The sequence below is a fragment of the Pongo pygmaeus genome, chromosome 13 (assembly GCF_028885625.2).
Source record: "Pongo pygmaeus isolate AG05252 chromosome 13, NHGRI_mPonPyg2-v2.0_pri, whole genome shotgun sequence".
Classification (NCBI taxonomy): Eukaryota; Metazoa; Chordata; class Mammalia; order Primates; family Hominidae; genus Pongo; species Pongo pygmaeus.
In genome coordinates, this window is record NC_072386.2 from 81,337,592 (window position 1) to 81,357,911 (window position 20,320).

General features: G+C 51.6%; 1 protein-coding gene and 1 pseudogene across 16 annotated transcripts in view; one reads left to right on the forward strand and one right to left on the reverse strand.

Moving 5' to 3' along the window:
* SEMA4D (semaphorin 4D) overlaps window positions 1-20,320 on the forward strand; it is a 134,403-nt gene that overhangs the window by 32,061 nt on the left and 82,022 nt on the right. For 5 of the 16 annotated variants that reach the window (XM_054502209.2, XM_054502191.2, XM_054502204.2 and 2 more), the window contains 3 exons: window positions 480-584; window positions 4,106-4,200; window positions 8,799-8,864. The exons of 1 other annotated variant lie outside the window; for it this stretch is intronic. The gene's annotated coding sequence lies outside the window, so the exon portion shown is untranslated. The remainder of the gene's footprint in view (window positions 1-479; window positions 585-4,105; window positions 4,201-8,798; window positions 8,865-20,320) is intronic. 10 more of the 16 variants (XM_063649668.1, XM_054502197.2, XM_054502208.2 and 7 more) reach the window with 3 other exon arrangements.
* Window positions 13,935-15,207, reverse strand: LOC129044341 (proliferation-associated protein 2G4-like; annotated as a pseudogene).

Consider the following 20,320-nt stretch of genomic DNA (forward strand, 5'->3'; position numbering starts at 1 on the left):
GACCTCTGTGACTGCCTGAGTTGCTGTCAGTTTCCCCTGGGGGTGCTTCACTCTGGGGAGACCAGTGGGTTTTGAACCCTGTCCTCAGTGTCCCTGTCCTCTCCTTTGTTCCCATGATCTTGCAGGGAGAGGACCCGTTGCTGCCCTTCCTAGCTGGGGTGTTTCACCCCACATCTGAGGGGTCTCTCCTTATTGATGAACTCCTGTCTTTTTCTGTCCACATCCCGGGCATTGGGGAGGTGGCCAGAGGCAGCCTGGCCGAGCCCTGCTGCTGGACTTGTAATGTGTTGCCCCCCACCCCCAACTGTGGTTGCCTTGCCCCTGAGGGCCTCAGCCCCACCCCAGCTGTTTATAATCATCCGAAACCTAGGTCAGAAGGCAGGATTTCCAGCCATTCCTTTTTTCTCACAGGTAGCATCTTGGTGAAATAATTCAATTTATAATTAAGTATTTTTATTTTACATCTTCAACATGATTAGAACAAACTGTCCCTGGTCTCTGAGAGCGTAGTGCATCTGAGAGAAGAGAGGAAGAAACAGGCTCACAGTGCGGTTTTGTGGCAGTTTTCTTGGCGGTGGGGGAAGGTGAGTCACACTCTCCATTTTTGACTGGTGTTCTGATTCTGAAATTTAAGAAAAGCACGTAGAACCCCAAAAGCACGTGTCTAAGGTGGAAAGTGGAGAAAGTGCCCCCATGACTGCAAGGGTTGAAGTTAAGCCTTTGGCTCTAGTTGGCACCATTTGGTTCTTTTTTTTTTTTTTTTCCTGAGACGGAGTCTTGCTCTGTCACCCAGGCTGGAGTGCAGTGGTGCAATCTCGGCTCACTGCAACCTCCACCTCTTGGGTTCAAGCAAGCCTCCTGCCTCAGCCTCCCAAGTAGCTGGGATTATAGGTGCCCGCCACCACACCCTGCTAATTTTTGTATTTTTAGTAGAGATGGGGTTTCACCATGTTGGCCAGGCTGATCTTGAACTCCTGACCTCGTGATCTGCCCGCCTTGGTCTCCCAAAGTGCTGGGATTACAGGTGTGAGCCACCATGCCCGACCCACCATTTGGTTCTTTAAACACAACATAGAGACCTTGTGTTGTGAATACACTTTGGAGACTGGTTGACGCTAATTAGTTTTGTACCTCCCCACCTCTGCTGCAGAAATGAAAAAGCAGCAGCAAAAAATAGCTTGTCATGACCTGGATGAGAAAGAGCAAGGCTGGGACTTGATCATGAAAAGCCCCCAAGTAGCCCTGCTGAACAGATTTAGCACCTGGGAATGGACCCCTGTCTACGAAGAGGACCAGATGGATCATGCAAAAGATGGCTGGTGTGAGCCTCAAGTAGATTTTTAGCTCAGAAATGAATGGGCTTGGTTGATAAGATGGGTTAACCATGTTCCACTGTGGCTTTCCCACTGCAAATACAGGGAGCAGCTATTCAAAGATTCTGAAAAGAATATAGTAGCAGGTGGTTTGGGGAGGAAGATTAGAATTGCAAGTATTCCTCAACTGGGCATGAGTCTACCATTTTTCCCCATCTGGTATTCCCCAGTCTGAACTCAACACATTGGAAACCTGGAAGTGGGTACTGGGATGCAGAGGAGAGTGTCAGAAGCCTTCTAGGTTTGGCTTAAGGAGTAGAAAGGAACATTCTAGTGTTCAGAGTACAGACCCTTTTGTTCTGTTTCCCTTTTCTGTGTTCTCTTACATGCCTCTCTTTCTCTCTCTCTCTCTCTCCTCCTGCCCCCTCTCTCCCTCCCTTCCTTCCTTCTCTCTTTCCCTTCCTTCCTTCCCTCCCTCCCTCCCTTTCTCTCTTTCTCTCGCTTTCTTCTCCCCTTCCCTCCCCTCCCCTCCCCTCCCCTCCTTTCTTTCCAGCACAGTCTTGCTCTTTTTCCCAGCTAGAGTGCAGTGACATGATCACAGCTCTCTGCAGCCTCAAACTCCCAGGCTCATGTGATCCTCCTGCCTCACCCTCCCAAGTAGCTGGTACTATAGGTGCATGTCACCACACCCAGCTAATTATTTTTTATTTGTAGAGACAGGCTCTCGCTTTGTTGCCTTGGCTGGTCTTGAACTCCTGGCTTCAAGTGATCCTTCTGCCTTGGCCTCCTAAATTACTGGGATTACAGGCATGAGCCACTGCATCTGGCTGGGACAGCTTTAAATAGGAGGTGTTGTTGGCTTGTTGTTTTGAGTTGTTTGCCGTAGACTGGTATTGGGGAATTTTTACTCCTTCAAATTGAAAACATTCCATCATTTTGCCAAAAACAACCCCACCTATTTTGTAAAGGAAACAGCTCTTCTTATGTGGGTATGCCACAGGGAAAAAACATTTCCACATTTTATCAGCCAGTTGCCTGCTGCTGCTCACATCAGTGTTGTTATAAAGGAAGAACATTGGTGGCCACTTGCCTTGGAGCCTGCTTCTCTGTAGAAGCTAGCCTTATGGGCTTTTGTGCCATACGTTAATGTACAGATAATAATCTTAGTTACTGTGAATTATAATAGCACCATATTTAAATTTTGGACTGAGTTAGCCAGATGATCTATACCTGTGAGAAATCAAGTTTCCAGAATTTGCAATGCACTCACGCCAAGCGATTTCTGGCATTTCTTTCTGGGTGTGCAGACCACCCCGGGCAGAGAGGGGGTGATTTTAGCCTCACGTGCTTCAGTTAGGGATTCAGCAAAGTCTGAGAATTTCGCTTCTTAACCCAAACCACGTTTAATGAATCACTAGGAAAAGCAGGTTGGTAAAACTCATCCTAGCCTTCTTAAAATTACCCATTTGTTGTTCAAGAAATATACATCAGGCCAGGCACGGTGGCTCATGCCTGTAATCCCAGCACTTTGGGAGGCCGAGGCGGGCAGATCATGAGGTCAGGAGTTCGAGACCAGCCTGACCAACATGGTGAAACCCTGGCTCTACCAAAAATACAAAAATTAGCCGGGCGTAGTGGCGCATGCCTGTAATCCCAGCTACTCAGGGGGCTGAGGCAGGAGAATCACTTGAACCCAGGAGGTGGAGGTTCCAGTGAGCCGAGATCACACCACTGCACTCCAGCCTGGGAGGGAGAGCGAGACTCTGTCTCAAAACAAAAGAAAAAAGAAATACACATAGGCCCTAGGATTCAGGCTTCCCAGGACTCGGGGGGTTTATGATGTCCAGGACACCATGATTTCTATTCATATGTACTCTCCTAGTATAGGAGAAAAATGTTTGGAGGTTTATTCTGGCAGCCTTCCTGTGGTGCCCACACCTGTCCTGGGAGGGCAATGAGTCACCGTTGCCTCCTCAGTTGTCAGGACTCAGAACTGCAGCCATTTGCTCACAGCCATCCATGTGAAAGATGCAAACATACAATTTGGAGCCAGACTGCTGCTTTATCTATTGACGTGCGTCTCTCTGTGGGAGGCTTTTCGGTTTCACGGAGTCAAGAGTATATGGGGTGAAATGTTTTGTTGGGAATACCGGTCCCAATTTCTGCTCGTTGCCCATAGCTAAGAGGTACCCTTGTAAGGTTCCTGATATCCCTGGCATGCTGCTTGCTAGAAAAGTCATTGACAGCAGGGAGGGGCTCACACTTCCACACCACCTTAAGCCTTGTAATTATTTTATCTGGTCATTTTGTAGGGGGAGAGTGGCATCTTGCTTTAATCTGCATTTTTCTGACCTCCAGTGAGATGCACATTTTCTTTCGTGTGTTCAGTTGCAGTTTGCAGTAATCTTAGAAAAGAGACCTTGGGGCTTCATGAGCGTGCTGAGGGGCCCAGCAGAGCCCCCGAGCATGACTGTAGGATTAGGTGGTAGGGATGTCTGCCCTGGGAGCCCTCTCTCTCTGCTGCGGGGCGTGTGGAACAGCAGGTCGCCTGCTCCGTCCTCCCCTTCGGCATGTGTGGTGGCCACATACGAGGCTGGGTGTCATTTTCAGCTGGCCCTGCTAAGCCCTGCCTGTCTGCAGGAGGAGGGCGGCTTACACAAAATGCCCAGTGTGCTGAGTTCCACGCTGGAGGGCATGGGTTCTCCTGGGTGTGTAGGATGCCCGTGTCTGTGAGGGGTGTGGTTCACCTTCAGTGTTACTTCTCCCCTTTTTCCTTGCTCTGCGGCCTCCAGGACCAGCTGTGCATGTGAGGCTGGGGTATCTCTGACGTATTCCTGAGCCATCTCATGAGCTGTGGGTCTGAACCGGCGGAACCTCGGTTAAACATGTGAGTACCGGTCTTCCAGGAGGCAGAAATCAAAGCTCTCACCTGTGCATCCATTGCATGAGTGTGTGACACATTTTGGAGTTTCAAGTTGTTTGTAATCAGTAAGTAGTTGTCAAATAAAAAACAAATCCAGACTTGGTAAGAAGAGGCTTTCTTAGGAGTATGCAAAGGAGGGAATGGACTGTCACAGTAGGGGCCGGGGCCTGGCCACACGCTGACCATGAGATCACACGTGTCTCAAAGGTTAGGCCAAAGGGCTTTTCTTTGTAGGGTGGTGTAGATGAGGCTTAGAATAACCAGAGGTGGGATATGGGATGAGGGTGGCAGGGTCAGTGGATGCCTTACCCAAGGACAGCTGTTTCTCAGGAGGGGCTGCGCTGGCTCTGTGGGGCCCAAGGGGCCTGGAGAAGGACAGAAGTGAAGCAAGGTTTGGTTATGAGCATTTTGTTGTGAGTGATCGGGAGCAGGCGGGGGATGCATCATGTCACTGGCCATCGAGAGGCGCAGAGCAGACATTGCTGGGTTTCTGTGTCTGGCCTTATCCTGGGTGGGTGGGGGCATCGTGAGCCTTAGCTCAGTCCTGTGGGGAAGGGGCTTTTTTTGTAGCAGTTGTTTCTGGAACGCAGAGGGCAGGGGATTTCTTACCTTCTGCTGTTTTCTAGGAGCACTTGGCATTGTTGCAGTTGTCGCCCAGAGTTTTACACAGAATACGGTGTGTTATTTAGTAACTGGATGCTGGCCTGGGCTCCCTCGTGTTAGCCACATGGGCCCTCAAATCTTAGCCTAGGTCTTGTGGTGTGTGGGCCTTTCTGACCAGCTGAGGACCTTGGTCCCTGCTTCTAGGCAGGTGGCATTTGAGCCAGATGGAGACAGGAAGGAAGGTGCCTGCCACACACAGGGGCAGCCCCCAAGGCTTGCAGGGAGGACGAGGGTCAGCCCCCTTTGGGACCCAGGGCTGAGCAGGGACAGCTGCAGAGAAGAGGCTCTGGGTCTGCAGGGGGATTCTCATCTCTCCAGGAGGATAAGACCCTCAGAAGTGTTAATAAGACTCCCCCCCAACACCTTTGTAGGCTGTTTCTCACATTGACATGCTCCTGCCTTATCAGCGTCTCACTCCCTGAAATGACTTTCTGCAGTTGTTTCTTTGCGTCCTCAGGAGAGCCAGGGACTTTTGATGCAGCTTGGCACACAAAAGGAGCAAAAAGCATTCACTGACAGAATGAATGAGCCACATCCAAACCCTGACTCCCTTAAGCTGCCCCAGGGACCAGAGGCTGTTCACTGGAACTACAGCAGCATCACCTGAGGGCCCGTTAGAAATGCACGTTCTTGGGCCCCCCCCAGAGCACTACTGTACTGGGGCTCCAACTGGGGCCCAGAGATCTGGCATTCAGATCCTTGCCAGGGGCTCTGCTGCAGGCCGCAGTATGAGAACCACTGACCACAGTCACATGGGGTCTCCAGGAGGCTGCGATGGCTCAGAACCTGCCTCTGAGCTGCTGAGGAGGAAGGAGGTGATTCTTTCCCCAGCATGTGAGTGGGTGGGAATGCTGGGCTGCAGCTCCCTTGGGAAGAGGATAAGGACCATTCACAGTGTGTGTTTGAGTATGCGTATGTGTGTAGGCACATGTGTGTAGGTAGGTGTGTATATGAGTACATGTGGGTGTGTGCAGTATATCTGTATATGAGTGTGCATGTAGGTATATATGTTTGTGCATGTGTTTGTGTGTGTGTGTATCCATGTGGTCATATGTATCCATGTGTGTATATGAGTGTGTGTTTAGGTGTATAGGTGTGTATGTGAATGTAGCATGTATGTATGTGCATATATGTATATGCATGTGTGTGTGCATGAGTGTGTATGGATGTGCATGTTTGGATGTATATATGTGCATGTGTACGTATGTGTGTCTCTGTAGGTTTGTGTGTGATTTTGTATGTGAATATACATGTGTGCTTACATGGGTATGTGGGTGTGGTGTACCTGTGTGCATAGGTGTATACGTGTGTGCATGTAAGTGTGGGTGGGTGTGTGTCTGCTTGGATGGGTGTGTGCATGTATGCATGCATGTGATGCATGTTTGTGGCATGTGTGTGGCATGTGTGTGGCAGGCAGTCTTTTAGGTGGGCCCAGGAAGGGAACTGTGTGACCAGCCATGGGTTGGCCTTCCTTTGGATGTATGCACCATGTGGAATTTGTAGTTTCCACTAAAGAAAAGGGGTGGTGCTATGTGGGCAACTGTGGTACGTATCTGTTGCAGTGTGCAGGGTAAAAACAGCACTAATACGGAAGCTCAGAAATGCAGGGACCAAGTTGCCTTCGGATTCCCAGGCCACTCCACAGCATGAAAAACCTGTTACTGCTCTCTGGACTGGCCTCCCAAAAGCCTGTGTTTCCTGCGCATACGTAAGGCCACCGCGGAGTGGTGGGCTTGCCCTGGCTGCCCCTCCACAGCCTGCCTTTTTATTCTGTCTTGGGCAGTTCCCTTTCCACACAAGGTCACCCCTCAGGGTTTGTTTTTTGTTGTTTGTTGTTTGTTTGTTTGAGACCCAGTCTCGCTCTGTCGACCAGGCTGGAGTGCAGTAGCACAATCTGGGCTCACTGCAACCTCCGGCTCCTGGGTTCTAGCGACTCTTCTGTCTCAGCCTCCCAAGTAGCTGGGACTACAGGCGTGTACCACCATGCCCGGCTAATTTTTTGTATTTTTAGTAGAGATGGGATTTCACCGTGTTAGCCAGGATAGTCTTGATCTCCTGACCTAGTGACCCACCAGCCTCAGCCTCCCAAAGGGCTGGGATTGCAGGCATGAGCCACCGCGCCCGGCCTGTTTTTTGTTTATTTGCTTTTTTGAGACAGGGCCTCACTCTGATGCACAGGCTGGAGTGCAGTGGCACAGTCATAGCTCACTGCTTGACAGCCTGGCTCAAGCAATCCTCCCACCTCAGCTTCTCGAGTAGCCGGGACTACAGGCATGTGTCACCATGCCTGGCTAACTTAATGTTTTGTAGAGATGGGGTCTCACTGTGTTGTCCAGGCTGGTCTTGAACTTCTGGGCCCAAGCGATCCTCCCATGTTGGCCTCCCAAAGTGCTGGGATTACAGGCGTGAGCCACTGTGCCCGGCTGACCTCCTTGTTCTTTGTGATGGGTGCATACACTTCAGTGTTTGGATAGACCATTTATTTGATTCTGGTCAGCTACTGATGGACTTTGAAGGTTTCCATGGCCTTGCTACGATGCAGGAAGCACCCTCGAGGTGTAGTTTTGTGTCCAAGTGGAATGTGATTCAGGAGCATCCCGAGTGTCACAGTCAGGTGCACTGGGTCTGCTCCCCGACTGTCAGGCACTGGTTTCTCCGCCCCATCACAGGCTCTGGTTGCTCAGCTTTGTAGGTTACTGCTCATCAGAAAGATGAAAGCGACCATCCTGCTTCAGTTTGTTTCTTTCATCATTAATGACATCGAACAGCTTGTCCCTTCACTTGCCATTTGCGGCTCTGTGCCTTGTGGGAGGGGACTTTGCGATGCTCACTCACTGCTCCAGGAGGCCAGTGAGGGAGGAAGGAGCCCTTTGCATTTTCTCAGAGTGTTGATTCATGTTTCTCCTTTATGCAGGGGCATTAGTAAGCCTTCCCCTACTTCTGACATTATTTAAAAAAAATCCCTCCCAGCTGGACGCAGTGGCTCATGCCTGTTAATCCCAGCACTTAGGGCCGAGGCGGGCAGATCACTTTAGGTCAAGAGTTCAAGACCAGCCTGGCTAACATGGTGAAACCTCGTCTCTACTAAAAAAAATACAAAAATCAGCCGGGTGTGGTGGCATGTGCCTGTAAGCTCAGCTACTCAGGAGGCTGAGGCAGGAGAATTGCTTGAACCTGGGAGGTGGAGGTTGCAGTGAGCTGAGACCGCGCCACTGCGCTCCAGCCTGGAGACAGACTGTCTCAAAAAGAAAAACCCTCCCAAATTCTGGTTCCTGTTTGGATTCTTCTTTTCTTCTCTCTCTCTTCCTTGCCCTTCTTCTCCTCCCCTTCTTCTTCTCCTGATTTTGGTTTTTAAGTATGTAATTAATTTTAAAACTTAAAAAGTGTTGGAATATTGAGTGCTAGCACTGACATTGTCTTCATATGTGATTTTAAATTAGGGACTGTTTTGGAGCTTTGTGCTACAGTGTCCTTCTTGACTACACCTTCATTGTGGGTCACAGGGTTTCTGGGTAAGGCCTTGGCCCACCGTGGCTGCCTCCTGCACTAGAGCTCACGCTCAGCGATTGTGTGCTGAGCCAAGGAGAGGCTCTCTGCTAAGTTGGTGCCTGGCCAGGAGCAGAGGGGAGGAGAGAGATGGGTAGGGCGAAGGAAGGTGCAGATGATGCCTCCCTCCCAGTTCTTGCTAATCCTTGTCTGTTAGCTGTGATGCCTCCTGTGGTCTCATGTGACCAGGTAAGCTGTACCCTGTAACTGACAGTTCTCTAGGACGATGCTCTTGCAGTCCCTGGGGGACATTTTTGGCACAGGGTTGGGGTATGGAATTGTGTGTATGTATATTCTAAGGGAATCTGGTAGTTTATCCTGCTAAAATGAGCCCTTTTCTAATTCTGTTTCAGACTCTGCTAACACCAGATAGTAGAAAGAAACCATGTGCTGAAATGTTTGACGACACTGATGGTTTGGTAAGTGTCGGCATGTACCTGAGAGCCATGGTTCCTTTTGGAACTGGCTCTTCAGAAGGTCTTGTTCCGGTGTTCCATTCCTCAGTCAGCAGCGATGCCCATTCCCTGTGTGACCTGCCAGGCAGGTGTCTGGAGAGTGCGGGAGGAAGGCCTGTCTCTGAAAGCTCAGGTGGTTCTGCCTGGAGTGGTAAGAGTCCGTTTAGAGGATGTGGCTATAGAGGAAGTCAGAGTGGGTGGGGCAGGGGAGGCAATGAGCGAGGCAGTGCTGGGTGTGGCTTGTTTGGTGGTGAGCCCAGTACCCAGCCTCAGCACCAGCTTCCCTGGCAGGAAGGGAAGGGCCCCGGTTGAGGAGGTGCCCCTGCCTGGACTGTCCCCTGAGGACTGGTGCGCCTAGGAGTTCATATTGGGTTGTTGAAGGTGGTCTTTCACCCGACCCTAGGGGTCTTCAGGATCCGGTGGGCAGTTGCTTCTCTTCTCTCCACTAACTCACACCCCCCATGCCCCGTGTTCAGGGAGGTCTGGCAAAGGCAGTGGCTTGGGCTGGGGTGAGGTGGACAGGGGACAGCCCCCCGGGCTGCCACACCTTTGCTCCCACCCCTGCCCTTCAAGTGTGCAGAGTGGAAGAAGGGGCTACTTGTTGTCTGAGATTCCAGAGCATCAGGCCACACGGGCCCTGTCACAGACAGCATGTGGGTGTGAGTCTGCATGTCATGGCAGCCCCAGAGGGCACTGGGCCCTCCCTGTCATGGATGAGGCCATGGAGGCACAGCGTGATGAAGTGATATTGTTGTAGGCTATGACCCAGGCCACCCATTTTCTCTGGCCCTGTCCCCACCCCCTCCCAACTGTTGGGATCGGGCTGCCCGCCCTGCAGGGGTGCTGGGCCATGGGCTGGCCCGTCACTTCATGGGTTCAGTTTCCTTCTCTGTAAATGTGAAGAGGCAGAGCCACCCGGGGCAGCTTCCTCGAGGGGCGGGGCTTCCTCACCCGTTCTAGGCACACGCCTGGGCGGAGTCCTGTGCCAGGGCCCCACTGGGTCAGCTGGGGGCTGGGAGTGCTGTGGCGTGGCTGTGCCTCTCCGCCACCCCGAGGGTGGCCTGGACTGGCACAGGACATGTCCTTGTGCTGTGCAGGATTGTAGGCTCTGGGGGACTCACCCTGTGCAGAATGCTGCCCTCACACCCTGCCGTCACCATGGGACACCCACTGCGGTTTGACACTCTCACTGGGTGCGGGAGGTGCCCTCGGTAGCCCCGGGAGGGACCATCTTCGGCTCAGCAGCCACCTGTGCAGGTCTCTCGTTTCCAGCTTGTTTACGTGCTTGGATGGAACCAGAAGAGAAGAGGTCATCAGAAGAAGCTGCTCTGTTTGATTTAGTGGAGGGCCCACCTGTCCAAGGCCCTGAAGGTCCACTCCTGCTAGATCTGGTGTGGAAATAGAGGAGGGAGTGAAAATCTGGGGGGAGTGACCCTGTCAGCCACACCAAGCTAGGGGAGTCTCAGCCACGTCCACACCACCTTCTGTGGCCACTCCTGGAGACGTGGATTAAAGGTTGATGCAGGTGTGTCTGTGTTAGAAGGCGTTTCAAGATGTGACTTTAGCTGTAAGAAGCAGGATATGTGAGTCCTTGCATCCCCTTTAGAAAGCCGGGTTGTGACTCCTACTGCCTCAGGGGTGCCTTGGCCCTCCTGGTCTTGCCCAGGCTGGGATCTTCCTGGATGCAGCTTTCACATCATAGATAGTCTGTATACACAAGACCATTTGCACAGGACATACTGAAGATTAAGTCGTATATTCTATTGAGACCATCCTGGCTAACATGGTGAAACCCCGTCTCTACTAAAAATACAAAAAATTAGCCAGGTGTGGTGGCGGGCACCTGTAGTCCCAGCTACTCAGGAGGCTGAGGCAGGAGAATGGTGTGAACCCGGGAGGCCAAGCTTGCAGTGAGCCAAGATCATGCCACTGCCCTCCAGCCTGGGCGACAGAGCAAGACTCCGTCTCAAAAAAAAAAAAAAAAGACATATATTCTAGAACTTGGGTTGAAGTAGAAGCAAAAATAACTTTTAAGGGACTTTTCCCAGCATGAAGTGGCCCATATAAGGTGCTTTGCCAGCCTTTGTGTGGGGACAAGGCAGGCATTGTGGTTCCTGGTGCCACTGTGGGCCAGGCCCTGTGATGCTGGGTCCTGGAGAGAGGACGGCCACCACAGGAACCTGACCGTCAGGGCTGTGTGTCCACCCAGCGAGGGCCGGGACCAGATGGTTCCGGGAGGCATGGCATAGATTGGTCTGGGGTGCTGGGGTCTCTACTGCAGGCCTGTTGGACATGGCTGGGAACACGGCCTGGGGGCCATCGCCTTCGAGCAGCTTCCCCCAGAAGCATAGGATAAGACAGGCAGCAAAGGGTTCTGCGTCCTCAGAGGAGGGAGCACAGGTTGGCTTGGACATACTGTCTGGGGGAGCCAGAGAGCTACAGGATACAATGCTGTGTCTTGCGTGTGATTTCTTAGACCCAAACTCTTATACTTGCATGTGCTTATGGGGAGTTGAGTGCAGAAAGTGAATTCCTTTGAGTTTGGTGGTTGTTTTGATACCGCCTGCATTTAAGCTCTTCCTTCTTAATTTAAAACAACCCTGTAGTCTTTATAAAGTGCACTGTGTGGGTGCTGCCCAGCCTTCCTAGGGTCAGAGTGTGCCCCACTGCTTGGAGGCAGGGCTGCTTCACCTGCACTGGGGTGGAGCCCTGTTCATAGGAGCTGGGCTTTGTTTTTAGCAGGTACAGTTCCACGTCTCACAGAGCTGAGAGCAGGAAGACTGTAGATTTAATTAAATGACACTGAAAGAGGAGGTAATTACTTCTGCATGTTTCAGGAGGCCCAGGAGGGTGTCCCAGGTCCTCTGCTGCAGCCCTGTGAGGCTGTTACCTGGAAAACACCCAAGATCCCATCCCTGATGGGCACTCAGGGTCCTGTGGCATTACTCTGACTAATGATGAACAATGTGAGCTTTCCTCTCTGAAGCCTGGCTTTGGAGATAAGCCATGCAGTCTAGAGACAGTGCAGCAGGTCACTTCAGAGGAAGCATGGTCAAGCCGTGCATCCCAAAGCTGCTTTAACAGGACGGGACACCCGGCAGGGTGGCTCACGCCTGTAATCCCAGCACTTTGGGAGGCCGAGGTGGGTAGATCATCTGAGGTCGGGAGTTCAAGACCAGTCTGGCCAAATTGGTGAAACCCCCGTCTCTACTCAAAATACAAAAATTAGCTGGGTGTGGTGGCTCATGCCTGTAATCCCAGCCACTCTGGAGGCTGAGATAGGAGAATCGCTTGAAGCCAGGAGGCGGAGGTTGCAGTGAGCTGAGATCGCACCATTGCACTCCAGCCTGGGTGACAGAGTGAAAAGGCTGGGTGCAGTGGCTCACACCTGTAATCCCAGCACTTTGGGAGGCCGGGGCTGGCGGATCACGAGGTCAGGAGATTGAGACTATCCTGGCTAACACGGTGAAACCTCGTCTCTACTAAAAATACAAAAAATTGGCCAGGCGTTGTGGTGGGCGCCTGTAGTCCCAGCTACTTGGGAGGCTGAGGCAGGAGAATGGCGTGAACCTGGGAGGCAGAGCTTGCAGTGAGCCGAGATTGCACCACTGCACTCCAGCCTGGGTGACAGAGCGAGACTCCATCTCAAAAAAAAAAACAAACAAAAAAACCCAGGACAGGACATATAGGGTACTAGCACCATCCAGCTGCCTCTGGCACACAGGAGGGGCCAGTGGCCAAGGGTTCATTTATAGTAGCCAGAAGCTTCCACACCCTCAACACACTCAGATCCATAGCACCTCCTCCTATCAGTGGCTGTGTGGGTGGTACTGCCTCCTTATGCCTCATAGGGTCCCTGCTTAGTATCCTAGCTGGACACCACACCTGATACGGAACACCAGAAGTGTGCTGATCAGAGCCGAGATGCCTCGAGCAGTTACAAAGAGTTTGCACACAGAAGGCAAGATGTACTACCTTGTTCATGACCTGCGTGCATGACATGCAGAAGGATTGTATTTTGGATGTGTATTGGGTTAGATAAAATATATTACTAAAGCAAACTTAGTCTTTTTTTTTTAATGAGCAAATCCAAATTTAATGTCATGTCATTTTCAATGTGTTTTAAAACCTCATAAGTTAGTGGGAGCCCTAGTTTCCTGGGACAGCATGCCAGAGGTACAGAAATTTGTCACCTTTCTCTACAAAGCCCCAGCAATCCGATCCAAGTCCATAGCTTCAGAAAGCCAGGAGTTTTATCTTCAGTCAGTCTACTCCTCTGGTTCTTGGTTTTTCTTTCAAGGGAAGGAGATCACAATATTTCAAACAGGGAACAAAACCAATTGAGCTTCCAGCTCAGGTTTGTGTAAGATGGAGCGAGGGAAGACCCCATTGACTCCAGAGAAAAGGGTGAGGTTGAGATGGATTATTTCTTTATAGCTTTGTGAAAATGGAAGAAAAAAGATTGACAAATGAGGATCCATTTCATAGATGGGAATCGCTTCATAAGTGAAGGCTCCAGCTCCTAAAATGGGAGGGGCCTGACTGACAGCCTGAATCAGATGAGGAGTCGGCCACACCGAATAAAAACTATCTGAAAAATAATTCTCCTAATTTTGAAGCCAGATAAAATACTTGGGGAGAATGGAAAAAAGAGGAAAAAGCCCCCAAACAGATGGAAAAATGCTAACATCAGAATGGTGTAAAAAAATTCGGCTGAGTTTTCAGTGGTGGTGGCTAATTTAGCCCTGTTCTATTGTAGGGTTACAAACCTTGACCAAGCAGAGAGCAGAAGAAAAGGCTAGAAAGAGGGGCTTGAAGACAATGAATTTTGACTCCTGATTTTATTATTTAATTTCTTTTGTTCACTTAAAGTCTTCTGTGGTTGGGAAGCCTCGCCTCCCAAGACCAGAGTCAGATGGAGCTGGTTGTTGTTGGAAGGGAGTGGGTTGCAAAACTGGGTTGGGGGCAGGGACACCCCCACTCTGCTGGCAGTCCTAGGTGGAGAAGAACTGCACTTCACAGAGTCTAGGGTGTGGTGGGATGGGGATGAGGCAGGAGCAGCAAGCTGGGGAGATGGGACCCACCTTGGTCCCCAGCTTCATTTTCTTCTAATGTTTCCCCACTGGTGGTATTCTCTGCAGTCTTGGAGGCCTTCTTTTTTTTTCTTTTTCTGGGTTTTTCGACTTGCAGAACTCTGGAGGAAGGTCTTTAGCTCTGCATCCTGGACCTTCATCTCAGCCTTATAGAGGTCAGGCTGGAAGGGACCACTGGTTATCTGCATGGGGCCATTGGGCAGGAGCAGAACTGTAAATTTAAACTGGGCAACAAATTCACCCTTCTTCTCATAGAGAACATTAAATGGTTGCAGCATTTCATGTTTGGCGCACTCCACCACACCCATCCGAGCCTTCTTCTCATCTTCACATGCTCTTAAAGTAAATGGCATGGCATCAAAATGCCTTTTCATCTCACTGAAGAAGACATGTCAAATTTTCATTTTCAGTCCATACTGTTTGGAGGGGTCTCATTTGTAAATAGTGGTTCTCTGTCCTGCATCCTTGGCCTGGCCCTCTCCTGAGCTGATGAGAACATCCACAGCATATACTTCATGTTCCTCAAATTCAGCTTTTTCATGGTCCTTCTTCTGCTGGTCTGTGGGATTCTGGGTAATGGTTTTTTCTCCATCAATGACATGCTGCTTCATCTAGTGTGACAGCATACCTTCTACTGGCGTGCAGTTAAATGAGTGGGCAACTTTGTTCCAGGCTTCTGTCACTGTGTATTCTGATTTCCAGGTGTGACCAGGCATAGGGCAGCTTCAGCCCAACGGTGAGCTGCCTTAATAACATCTGCTTTCCTCCCTGTTACTTGGGTCCCCTGGGCTACATCAGTCACAAAAGTATGAGCTACATTAGCGATGAAGCCATCCACATGGACCCCAAGGTCAATTTTTACCAAGTCACCTTCCTTGAGAATAAATCCTGGTCTCTCTTCAAAGGGGAGAAGTGACATACACAGTTATTTACCAAAATGCTGGTGGGAAAAGCAATACCTTTCTTCATCTCTCTTTCTTTCTTGAAGATTTTCTCTGTTTCTTGCATAATCATGGCATCACCTTTCTCACACAAGCTCAGTACTGACACACCTGAGCTAGATGCGTCCACCAAGGACCGAAGTACCCTGTTGGCAATGTCGCCCCCCATCTTATAGTTGGTCACGACCAGGTCCTCGGCGATAGTTTGCTCCTGCTGCTCGTCCTTGCCGGACATCTTCCTACCACCACCACTGCAGCCTCGTTTCCCCTGAGCCGCCGCTCTGCCTCCCTTTCCAGCCACAGGCTGTGGTCAGAGCTCCCTCGATCCTCAAGGAGAGGGCGAGCGAAAGCCGTGAACTTAGTCTTTTAGCGTGACTTCTAGGAACATCTGAAATTATACCTGTGGCTCGCCTGGTAGGTGTAGGATCTAAACTGCTCTTTGGTGCCCTTGGATTTGACTTCCTCTCCTGCTCAGGCCCCGCCCCTGTAGTTGGGAGCTAGTGACTTGTAACAACCGTATCAGGCTTTGAGAGTGTTTTTAGCCAGCTTTAAATGCTATTATTTTGCATTTATGCAGACAATTACAAAATAGCCTGCTGGGCCTTAGCAAATAGCCAGGTTTCACCACTGAGATTGTACATCTGCTGGGCTCCCGGGCCTGTGCTTTCAGTGAGCATACCCCTCCCCAAAAGGCCCCGTGCTATCCGGGCTTGTGTCTCCCTTGTTTTCTCTGGGTAAGACTTACACAGTGTATTTGCCACTGATTTTCTGTGTCCCAGCTGTACCCTGAATACATCAATGGGCGTGCTCAGCCTGCAGGTCAGTGATGGTTTGTGATGAGCCCCATCCTGCCTTCCTGTGGGAGGAGGGTCCCCACGTAACCCTTTCAGGCCCTGACCTTCACTTGCTTTGGCCACCCCTGGGGTCCCACTGAGGGGCTGCTATCTATGCAGCTGCAGGACACATGCTGGAGTCCTGGGAAAAGCCCCTCAGGCACTTCGACATCTGGCCGGGCTATTTATATCCCTCAAAATGGCCCATTTTTCTTTGCAGAGAGTGAACATGTGGGCGATGGTGTCATGCCCACCAGTGGAGCCCGTGAAACAAGCCCTTTCATTTAATAGCTTTCTGGGCGCGTCTGACACATTCTCATCTATGTGCAGAGGCCTCGCGGTTTTACGCCTTCTCTGCTGCCGTTGTGTGGATCGCTGCTCCTCAGAGTGTAGGCGGGCTGTGGCCCCCACAGCAGCCTGTTCCTGGTGCTGGGGCAGCCCGGCTGGTCTGGGTAGGCATACCTTGCCTCCCTGTCTCTATCCCACATCGCCCAGGGGAGGGTGGGTCCTCCATGGCCTGTCATGCACAGTTCACTGAGCTCCTGCCCTGGGTCCATTATGCCTGGGCGGTGGGGCATCAGCAGAGGAAATAATAGTATTTACTGTTGGGGCAGACAGACCCCAAAGGAGATCAATAGGTCAGGTATGATTGGAGTTACAAGGGGGAGAAATAAAGCGGAAAAAGATGCCGGGGCAATGGCTTACTCTTGTAATCCCAGCACTTTGATAGGCCGAGATGGGAGGATCACTTGAGGCCAGGAGTTTGAGACCAGCCTGGGCAACATAGTGAGACCCTCATCTCTATAAAAATATAGAAAATCAGCCAGGCATGGTGAAATGCACCTGTAGTCCCAGCTGCTCAGGAGGCTGAGGTGGGAGCATGACTTAAGGCCAGGTATTCAAGGCTGTAGTGAGCTATGATCACACCACAGTACCCCAGCATGGGTGACAGAGCAAGACCCTATGCAAATAAATACATACAAATAAAATACAAATAAATAAATACATAAAGCAGAGAAGGAGATGAGACGGGTTCTACAAGGGGAGCTGGGCTGATTGATGGAGCCAAGGCTGGCGCCATGCCTGTGCCTGGGGAGGCACCGTATGCATGGGGAACAAAGGAGCAAAGGCTCTGAGACAGATGGGAGCGAGTCTTGGGTGTCCAGGGAGCATTGAAGTGGTGGTGGGGGGCAGTGGGCCGAGGCAGAGTCAGGAAGGGCAGGGGCAGGAGAGGAGGTGGTGGGTGGGGGAGTTTGAGGGGGTTGGGGAAGACCCCTGGCTTCTGGGGAAAATGGGCCATTGTGGGGGTGCCGGGCACCCAGTTAGAAGGCTGTGAGGTGGTCTGGGAGAGCGGTGCTGGTGTGGGTACGGTGCAGCAGTGTTGATGAGGAGTGGCTCCCTTCAGCGCTTATTTGAAGGTGGACCCAGAGGACTTGCTGCCAACTTGGATCTGGGGTGAGTCATGGTTGGGGTTGGGGAGCACTGAACACCCTGGATTTTGGCCTGAGCCATTGGAAAGATGGAGGCTCCAAGTGGGCTTCCACCTGGGCTGTCTCAGAGGCGTCTCAGCTTTGGGGAGGTGAGGAGCGTGGTTTGGGAACACGGGAAGCTTGAGGTGCTTATTAGTGGGGAGGAGGCTGTGGGGTACCTAAGCCTGGAGTTGAGGAAACATCTGAGGACTAGCCCAAGGGTTAGTCCTGACTGGAGCCGGGGTTATGGAGGTCTCCCAGGGCAGGCCCCCTCAGAATGCCCTTGCTCCTTCGCTGTCAGGTAGAGACATGTCTGAACCTGCTCCTGCTCCATGCTGGCCTGCAAGGGTCACAAGGAGAGACCAACCTTTGGGGGCCTCCATCAAGATTGGAAGGACAGACAGGCAGCATGTGAGGGAGGGTCGGGGTTCGGACTGGCTGCCAGGCTGCAGTGGGAGAGATGGTCTGGGCCTGGGAGATGAGATGGACAGACCCACAAGGATAGGACACATGGCAGGGTTCGGAAGGGAAGGCATCTGGGGAATTGAGGATCTCCTCTTATCTCCTGCAGTCTTTGGGGGCAGCACCTATCCCACAGGGGCACGCCCAGCTGAGACTTCGAGTCCTCTGAGCTGGACACAGTGTGGGCAGGGAGCCCGCCTGAGGCCTGGGTGCAGCGTGGCGTGGGGAGTGGAAGGCACGTCACGATGGGAGTCTCTTTCCTCCCCCGCCAGTGTGCCTGGCACATAACCCCCCTTTCACGCCTCAGTCTCCTCCTGCTGCTGCCTTGTTTTAGAAGGTGTGGCCGCCAGGGTCCAGGATGGCCCACACCCCTGCAGAGGGGAAGCGGGAAGTGGCTGATCCTTTCTGCAGGGAGCCTCGGAGCCCTGGAGAAGTCCTGGGAGGCAGCCTCCCCTCTCTGCCCTCCTTGGTGGCCTGAGAGAGGCCCCATGGTGCTCATCATGGAGACGGCATGGTGTGTCTTGTTTTCTTTAGCCCATGTTGGGCTGGGTGGGGTCATGGCCTTGGAGCAGGCCCTGTTCAGAGCCACTCAGTCAGTCTCAGGGTTTTTTTGTTCTTTGGTTTTGCCCCTTGTGGTAGGCCAAATGATGGCCCCCGAAAATACCAGGTTCTAACCCTTGGAGCCTGAGAGGGTGACTTTATATAGAGTTAGAGTCTGCAGCTGGGACTAAGTTGAGGATCTTGAGGTGGGGAGATGATTCTGGACTATCTGGTGGACCCCAAATGCACTCACAAGTGTTCTTCTCAGAGGCAGCAGAGGGAGATTGGGCACAGAGGGCACAGAGGCTGGAGTAGTGGTGGGTGTGGGGTGGATTTTATCTGCCAATTGGGCTGGGCCTCGGGTGCCCAGATAAGTGGTCAGGTGCTATTCTGGGTGTCTGTGTGGGTGTTCCTGGGTGAGGTTGACATGAGAATCGGTAGACTAAGGAAAGCTGTTGCCCGGGAAGCAGGATGGACAGACCCGCAGGGATAGAACACATGGCAGGGCCTGGAAGGGAGGGGGTCCGGGACATGAGGGTCTCGTCTCGTCTCCTGCTGGGGGTGCAGTGCTTGTCCTGCATGGCACCTCCAGCTGAGCCTGCAGAGACCTCTGAGGTGGACGCAGAGGCTGGGAGCATGGGTAGGGAACCCGCCTGAGGCCTGGGGATGGCGTGCAAAGTAGAAGGTGGGGTAGGAGGTGGCCCTCCCCAGAGTGAGTCGGCCACACCCAATCTGTCCAAGGCCTTAATAGAACAAAAAGACCCGGCTTCCCAAATCAAAGGGGACTTCGGCTATCTGACTGCCTGTGAACTGAAGCTTCACAGGGTCTCCAGCTTGTGGATGACAGATCCATAATCACGTGAGCCGAGCACATAATAAATCTCTCCCCCTCCCTGTGCACATCCTGTTGGTTCTGCTTCTCTGGAGAACCCTGACTAACCAAAGAACCACAAAACAAGGAATGCTGCTGCCACCAGAAGCTGGAAGAGGCCAGGAAGGGAGTCTCCCCTGGGGCCTCCAGAGCGAGCATGGCCCTGCTGACACCCTGATTTTGGTCAGTGAAACTGATCTCAGAATTCTGTTCTGCAGAACTGTGAGGGAATACACTTCTGTTGTTGTAAGCCACCCAGTTTGTGGTCACTGGTGAGAGCTGCCGCCTGAAAACCATACAGGCAGAGTAAACAGGGCTTCCGTGAATACCCTGGCCATGTTCTGGAGCTGTCATTCAGTACATGGGTTTCAGGGAGCAGCACTCACGGCCCAAAGAGCGTGTGTCTCTTCCTTGTAATAGATCTTGCAAGATCCGTTTCTGAAAAGATCCAACAGTTCATCCTTTCCCTGTGAACACAGGGAGCTCCCTGTTCCAGCACCTTCTTTCGGCGGTGGCATGAAACACTACAGACTGACTTGTCAGTCTTCAGGGGCAGAGTGACGGCTTTGTGGCCTTGATGGCGTCGCCCCAGGTCCTGGTGAGTGTCGCGTCCTTGTTGGATGTTCTGTGGCTGTTTGGATCTTCTGTGAATCGCCTGTTGTGTGTTGTGACCCTGTTCTGTCGGGACGTTCAGCCTTCTTTTGCCAATCTATAGGAGCTCTGGATTTGTTATAGATATTGATCTTCTTTCTTCTGCTTGGAAAACATTTATTCCTAATTCTTTTCTTTGCCAGTTTCTTTTATTAATGTATCATTTGCTGTCCAGATTAACTCATTTTATGGTCGAATATGTCTCTTTTATCTTAGGGCTCTTGGGTACCAGCGTTTGTTAAGAAGATTACATGGGTTGTCTGAGGATTTTCTGGCAGGAGTTTTCTTGTTTTGTGTGTTTGAATTAAACTCTTGAACGTGTCTAGAATGCTTTTAACATGAAATAATATGCTTGGGGTGGGGGAGGGCAATTTTGTTTCCTTCCAGTGTGCCAGCACTAATTAGTCAATAATCCGTTCTTTGACCAATGAATTGAATGACAGCTCTGTGGTCTGTTAGGGTCTCATGTAAACTGGGTTCCATCTGGGGATCCTCCATCCCACTCGCTGGCCTGCTTGTCTCTTCACGTGCCCACATCCCATCAGTAGCGGCTGCAGAGC